Raw genomic sequence first — 7,786 nt, forward strand, 5'->3', positions numbered from 1 at the left:
GGATGTGGTGCTCAAGTCTGATGGGAACCTATCCTGAAAGTTTAGTGTTTTAAGTTGTAGGAAAGGAATGCACTTCTGGAGCTCTGGTTGCACATTGACAGTGCACACAGGGGGAAAAGGATAAAGCAAATGTTCTTCTTGTGTTGTGCAGTAGTGCATCCCATCTACCCAAGAGGAGACCTGAGGACCAGCTGGGTGAGGTTCAGCACGGTGCAGAATACCTTCATTCCCTGGGGGAATACACAGAACTGACAGGGAGGCTGGCTCCCACTAGCAGCTCTGCCAGGTCTGATCCTCACAACAGAAACAGGTGCCTGGTTCTCCCCCTGCAAGGACTACATCTCACACCTTTGAGATCTGCTGCCTAGTTGTGCTGGGTATCTGATGCCACAAGGTCAGAGATAACCTGTGACACCAGGAGTTATCTGGGGAATTTGTTGCCTCTAAACATCCCATGTTGCCAGGGCATCCCCAGCCATGCTGCTAGCGGTAGCCTGGCACAGAGGCTCCCTGCCTGACACCCAAGGTCCCTGACAGAGAGAGCGCGAGACATCTGGGAGCTCTGCCTGAAGGGGTTATTTACTTGGTTGCAGTTACAGACACCTTTTGCAGAAGATGTAGCATCACCCAGTTCAGCAAGTGAAATACGGATCGTATAGATCATCAATGAAATACTCAAAAGGAAGAAATTCTGTAAGTGCTTCCTCTCTGACTGACAGCAGGCCTGGAGAGGGAGCAGCAGTACTGCTGGCCACCTCTCCTTCCTCCCAGGTGAGAATGTCTGGCCAAGCGCATACAGGGGGGATACATTTCACACACAAAAGGCTTTCCATATACATCATGTTAGCAGCTTTCCATGGAATCACATTAGCATTTCATTGTGTTCAAACCATATCACATTCAAATCTGTTTTTCCTAAAAGGCTTTCATTGTGCATCACTGTGGGAAATTGCTAATGCAATAAGATTGACATATAGGTTCTCCTGCATGAACATCCGCAGTAATCTGTGCTAATTGAGCCCTCAGTGGCTTGTGAAACCCTGAAGGGGGGAGGACGGGTGGAGCATCCACAGGGTCTACATCTCAGAGAACTGCAAAAAATCAGACTGGAGGACAGGTAAGCACTATTATTAAGTGTGTTTTATCCATGTAAATATCTGATTCAGTGGCAGGGATTGCCTTGGACAAGAGGCCAATGCTTCCAAGCAATAGCACTGAGGCATTTTCCATGAAAAATATCTGGATATGCTTGGACTCTCATTAAAAGTTATTTCACAACAACAGGACTAAGAACAAAAGGAGCAAGAACTTGTGTATCTAGTTCCCTCCTGTGGGGGGAAAGGAGGAGACATCTGGCCATCCCCAGTGACTTCAGCTGAAGATGTGGGTGCTTGGCTTCTCTATAAACCAAATCACTTACTTATGAAATTAAACAGGCTTCATATGCCTACATTTGAGCCTGTGAGTATAAAAAGAGGGCTGGATTCCCTTTAGCATGTAAGATGACATGCCATGCTAACAACTAGCTTCAGAAAACACTGAGCAAAAGGCAGAAATAGGGTCGTGAGACTTTAAAAGAAACATCTCCCTCTCCTGCAATCCCACCCCAGGACTCTGAGAATGCCCCATGTCTCCAGGGCTGTTTCTCCCTTTCCTCTCTCCTCCTAGCATTCAGCTCTGCCCCACGCAGCCCCTCCAGCCCAAGAGTCCCAAGCAGGTCACCACCAAGAAGCCTCAGTCCCAGCACCAGTCCTGCAGGGCATGTGGCAGGGCAGGTGGGAGCCGTGGGCTGCTGCCTTGCACAGGAATGAATTTCAGTTTTTTCTCTACTCCAGATGTCCCTCTGGAGGCCTCATGCCCCGCGTGAAGTAATACAAGATCTGTTGATGAGAGATAAATTAGCTACCTCATATGTGCTGCAGGGTAAGAAACTGCACGTTGGCAGCCGGGCCGGTGTAATTTGACAGAGACAAGTAGGTTTGAATAGGCCAGGCCAGCAAGCAACCATAAGGGAATCTTGAAAAGCCACATGAACTGTTTGTGCCTCCGGTCAGTTCCGTGCCTGTTGGGGAACATGTGGGATCGCACCCTGCCACAGGTCTCTGGGTGAATGGTTTTCCCTCAGGTGCCTTGATTTCTGCATCTGTCATACAGGTACCCAGGCGAGGACAGCTTTATTAATCACTGTGATCTCTCCTAATGAGGAACACTGCACAGGAACATTTAAAAGACAAAAAAAAAAAAAAAAAAAAAAAAAAAAAAAGAAGGACTTTTTGTTAAGGAAGGGCATGGCAAGAAAGCACACCCCAAAAAAGAGTAAGTATTGTTGAAATGTATTGACCTCAGCAGCAGGGTTATTTGTGCTATAAAGGATTCTTCATTACACAGAGCTTTGCTATTAGCAGACACCACTTTCTGGAAAGGGTACCATCACCGCCAGCTCCCTGCCTGCTGTTCTTCACAGCATGGCTGCATGACCGAGTACACCACCAGACCGAACAAACACAAAATAACTGTTATCAAGAAATGGCCAATCTGGCTCCTATTGTAGCCAGGTAATGAGGGTAAAAGAAAGCCTGAAGCAGAACAAACTGTAATGACCCAAGGGTCTGTTAATTTTCTTTCCTTCTCATTTCTCTCTTTCAGTGGATGGCGAGTCTGAGGCCAATAGTTCTAGGGAACTCTGGAAGTGGGGAATGTTTTCAAAGCCTAAACAAAGACCAGGTGTATAGAGAGACTCCAGAACTGGAGTCTGCATGGAGACATTTCAGAAAGAAAAGCAAAAGACGCAGGATTTTGGCAGGGGTCATGCTGACTGGGAACAGAACGTAGGTGGGAGAAAAGAGCTTGTTGGGAAACGGAAGGTTGCAGTATCAAGCTGGAAGGTTGCCACAATGTGGACTAATGCTTTGGCAGCTGCAAACAAAAAGGAAGGAGGAATGTAAGAAGTAACATGAAGAAAAAGTGTCAGGAGATATCTTGGAGTACCAAGACCTGTGAGGAAACAGAAGCGGCAAAGATGATGCTAAGTCTGGCAGAGGGGAGGATGGTGATGCTACTGACAAAGAAAAAGAGTAGGAAGGAAACAAGTTCTAGAGAGAAGGATGTGGGAAAGATAAGGCATTTCTCCTCCCAGTCAGAAATCCACGTTGATCTTAATGCTGTCTCAGAAAAACAGAGATCAATTACCAGATTTTTGTCTTCTGTTCTGTGTTTTTATGTAGGGGTGACAGCATAAACTGGGAAATCGACTCCACTCCACGTCCACCTCCATCGTGTCCTTGCTGTGCCCTTGTCCAGAGGGGCTGAAGCTCAAAGCAAACTGCTCAACCTTACATCTAAGATGTTGCAACAGCTCTTGCAGAAACCAGCAAGTGGTCCTGAAGACCAATCTGTCTAAAAATCACAGGTATCTGTGCAAAACTTGAGCAGATAATGTTTCACCTGCTTCGATTTAATATATGCATACATGTATTAGTCAGGATCTCAGTCTGGGCTCTGATCCCGCAGTCTATTAGATACACTCATCTGCAAAAGCACAGCAAGGTTTTCAGTTGCTATAATAAAAACACAGGGCCCTAGACTCTTTAATTCACCTCTTCATCTGTAAAATTCCCACAGTATTAACCATTCAAACATTACAGACAAAGTATAAGATGGGAAATAATTGGGGATATTTTTAAAAATTAATTTTATTATACTGTATTCAGAGTCTAATGCTTCCTTACAACAAATACTCTCTAAGATAGGAATAGGACAGCAATGATTCTCTCAAACTGTCGTTGTTATAACCCTTTTTGTTGTTGACGTACAATAGCACTAATGATTCTTTATACCTGCCTGCAGCAGGAAACCAGGAGATCTACCAGAACAACCTTTCCTATGTATGCTTTTGCTGTGCTGTTCAGTTCAAAAATTTATGATTTTTTTTTCTTTCTTCCCCCATCCCTCTAATTTGTATTTGTAAGGGGTATATTGCACAGCAAATGGAACCTCCGTACACTTTCCCTATATTTTTGGAGCAGACAAATTACCCAGAGCATACGTATTTTTTCCCTTCTGGCTCCCCTTATTCTGTTAAATTTCTTTGAAATGGGGTGCTAGTACTGCTGATGCTGGAATTACTGTTAGCCAGTATCAGCACTGGTGATAAACTCTAGCTAGTGTTTTGGTTAGAGGTCACTTGTAATTAGCAGTCATTGTCCTTCGAATTTAACAATGGAAAAATAAAACTTTATAGAGACAGATTAGCCTGGCCATCAAAATTACAGCACTTTAGCATTCAGGGAAGAGGATTACATGACACACTATCTCCCGCGTTGATAACAGCAGATACTAAGGATTCAAATGCGAAATGCAGAAAGTCTGTAAAAGAATAAAAGGAGAGAAAGGAGGATTAACTGTCCAGATGTTATATGATACATTATACCAACACTTCCACACTCCTGTTTTAGTGAGCTAGGCCTCATCTTGTACCCACCGGAGACAATATGGGGCACTGCTACCATTTTCTGTGAAAGCAGCTTCCAAACCTGAGGTGCTACTGAGTTCCTCTACACAGGTCCCCACCTTCTGCAGATATTTGGCACGTGTGTGCATGCCTCTTAGCCTCAGGCAAGTGTGTTAATAAAATATTAATACTCAACTTCTTCACAAAGTTGTGCCGTTGACAGCTCTGCATGCATTTGTTTCAGTTGCTGTGCGTAAATAAAAGCTTCTATGCCCAACTCATATCTATTTACAAATCCTGATTATCATAAGGATTCATGATTAAATACACTTGACCATTATTCCAGTCATTTTTGCAGAATTACTGTTTATCATCTTACGTATGAGTTAACGAAGTGAAGAAGAAAATGTTTTTAACACCATCACAAAGGACAGACAAGAATGGGAAGTAATGCCAAACTCAGTAAATACAACACAAGATATCCTTCTTGATACAACTCACTTCAAATGTATTTTTTGGCATGTTTATTTTAGCTACTATGTCAAATTAACTCCATATTAAAATAAAAAAAAAAGAAAAAAAAAAAAAAAACAAAAGAAAAAACAATCCAACCACAAACATCCCCAGCCTCTGCTTTAAAATCTAACAGGAAGCAAACATGAACCAGCCAGACACTGGTACTTATCAAATCTGAAAGAAGGGAGTTGTCTGGCTGGATTAAAACAGATGAGGTTTGTTTGAGTGATGACATTTGTCCTACCATTGCTGAGGGGAAGAATTTTGCAGTGCTTTCTTCAGCTTATACTCCTGGCGATGAGAAGGTTACTCCCACCGCACAAATACATGCGGGTATAAAGATGTACATTTCCACACACGGGAGATACAAGTCCTGAAACTTGTGACATCTGCAGTGTCCTTCCCAAACCACGGCAAACTTCAATACGTTCCCGAGCCATGCACATCATTTCCCACTTCAGCCAAGGGAGAGCTCACTCACTTAAAAGTTGACCATTCTGGGCTCAAAAATTTTTTCAACCAATTTATAAAACGCAAGTAATTAACAGCACGCGCGTGCGTCCACATGCATGTGTCATTTATTTTTACTCCCACCAATGCCTCTTTTAAAGCAAACCTGCCTTTGAATGAAATAAATCAAATAAATTTACCCGTAAAATCAAAGCAGGAAAACACAAAGTTACAGCACAATATCCAAATTGTTACAAATGAGCCGAACTTTGAATTCCCTCCACTTAGAGCTGCCCAGGCGCGGAGATAAAATTACAATAATTCATAATTTGCCATACCGAGGGCTATTGGTTTTGGAAATGTTGGCTGCTTGCTAACATGTAACGTTTTAACTTCGGAGCCAAAAAAAAGAGAGCCCCCGTTTGTAGCTGGAATACAAACCCAAATCCCAGCAATTCTGCTCCGTTTGGCTTGGGAGCGTGTCCAGGAGCGGGATTTCTTGAACAGAAAATAACCTCTGAAAGGAAAAGCATTTCCAAACGCGTCATGTGGGGGTTTGGGTTTGTTTTTGTATTTTTTGCGGTGTTTTCTTTTTTTTTTTTTTTCTCTCCTACTCGAACGAGGAAAGAAATCCTAACAGCGGGAAGACTTGTCAGCGTTTCGCCATCCATAAAATTGTTTTTTTCCCCCCGCTCCTCCTTTCGCTTGCAGTCCTGGCGTCGGCTTGTCTCATCTCGCTGCTGCCCCAGCCCCAGCCCCAGCCCCCCCGCACACCGCCCCGGCGCAGCGGGGCCGCCGGCCGCGGGGACACCGGCCCAGGGCGCCGCCGCGGCTGCCCCGCCGGGCGCACGGAGGGATGCTGCGGCCCGCCGCTGCCCCGGGACACGGCACGGCACGGCACGGCACGGCACGGCACGGCACGGCGAAGGATGCGGAGCAGCGCCGGCGGGAAGTTTGGGGCGACGGGACTGTCCCCGTCCCCACGGTCCCCGCCGCCGTCCTATCCCGTACCCCCCCGCCTCGCCCTTCCCGGGACGCGGCCGGGAGCCCCGGCTCTTACCTGCCACCGGGCGCGGGCTGGGGTCTCGGCGCGCCGCGGGCGGGAGCGGGGCTGCAGCTGCGCGGCGGCGGCGGGGCCAGGGCGCAGCGGCAGCGGCAGCAGCAGCCCCGGCCGGCGTCAGTCAGGCGGGAGCCGCCAGGCTGTATTAGTGCGCCGGGCTGGACCGCGGCCAGCAGCGCCGCCGCCGCTGGCCCGCCCCTGCCCCCCCGCCCGCCCCGCGCTCGCACACACGCACACACGCAGGCGGGCAGGGCGCTCACCTCCGGCGCCCCCCGCCCTGCAGCCCCGCCAGCGCGGGGGCGCGGCACCCCCTCCGTAGCGGGCACCCCCTCCGCAGCGGGCACCCCGCGGCACGGACACGCCCCCCCCCCCACAGAACCCACCCGCGCACCCCGCCGCCTCACAGCCACCTCGCCCCCCCGCCCCGCTCGCCCCCCCGCCCGGCGCCCCGCGGGAGGGCCGCCGCCTCGGGCGCCGCCATTTCCCCGCCCCGCGGCTCCCTGTAGAGGGGCTGCCTCGATCGCGCCCTGCCCTGCCCGGCGCGGCCCAGGGCCCGAGGAGAGGCCGCCGGGAGAAGCCGGGCCTGGGGCTGCGGGGGGTCGTCGAGGCTTTTGTATGTGGCTGCCGGGGCCGCCCCGGGGCAGAGGCTCTGCCCGGTGCCACCGCAGCCCGCCCTTCGCCTGTGGCCCCTCACACGAGTGATGGCCGCAGTGGCCAAGCGGGGTGTGGGGCCACTTCACCTCCGTCCTGCACCACCCGGGGCGATGCTGACCAGGCTTTTGGGCACAGGGGACAAACTCCGGCTATGGGCAGAGACTGGGAAGATATCTCTCTGGGGCGGCTGGACAACGGCAGAGAGATGTGGGGTACGGCTGCGCCTTCCTACACCGCGCTGTGCTGCGGCCACCTGCTCTCCCCGGGCGTTACGCTCGGCTTCTCTGCCTGGACCCCACACCAGAGCTGTCACCTGCCTGGGGTGTCTGACAGAAACCCCCTTCGTCTGGTATTTGGGCCATGGCAGCCAGCTGGGCTCCCACTGGCTGCAGAGTCCGCATCTTGAATTTGCTGTCCTTAAGATCTTCCTGGCAATTTCATGAGCTGGGCTGATGAGTAGGACCTCCACTTAGCTTTTAACTGCAATGCAAAACCAAAAAAACAAACCAAAACAAATCATTTGTAAACAGGATTAGCAATACTTGCACAGGGTTTTTGAATGGTCCCCTCAGTTCATGGGACTGGTCAGAGAACAGCAAACTGCAGCTGTAACCGGTGAGCAGATGCATTTACGGCTCTAGGCATTACCTGTTAAA

At 49.4% G+C, this 7,786-nt stretch overlaps 1 protein-coding gene across 2 annotated transcripts in view; it reads right to left on the reverse strand.

Moving 5' to 3' along the window:
- Nucleotides 1-6,573, reverse strand: part of SMAD9 (SMAD family member 9) — a 43,193-nt gene extending 36,620 nt beyond the window's left edge. For both annotated transcript variants that reach the window (XM_040583705.1, XM_040583704.1), the window contains exon 1: nucleotides 6,477-6,573. The gene's annotated coding sequence lies outside the window, so the exon portion shown is untranslated. The remainder of the gene's footprint in view (nucleotides 1-6,476) is intronic.
- Between the last annotated feature and the right edge of the window lie 1,213 nt (nucleotides 6,574-7,786).

This window comes from Falco naumanni, chromosome 2 (assembly GCF_017639655.2).
Source record: "Falco naumanni isolate bFalNau1 chromosome 2, bFalNau1.pat, whole genome shotgun sequence".
Taxonomy (NCBI): Eukaryota; Metazoa; Chordata; class Aves; order Falconiformes; family Falconidae; genus Falco; species Falco naumanni.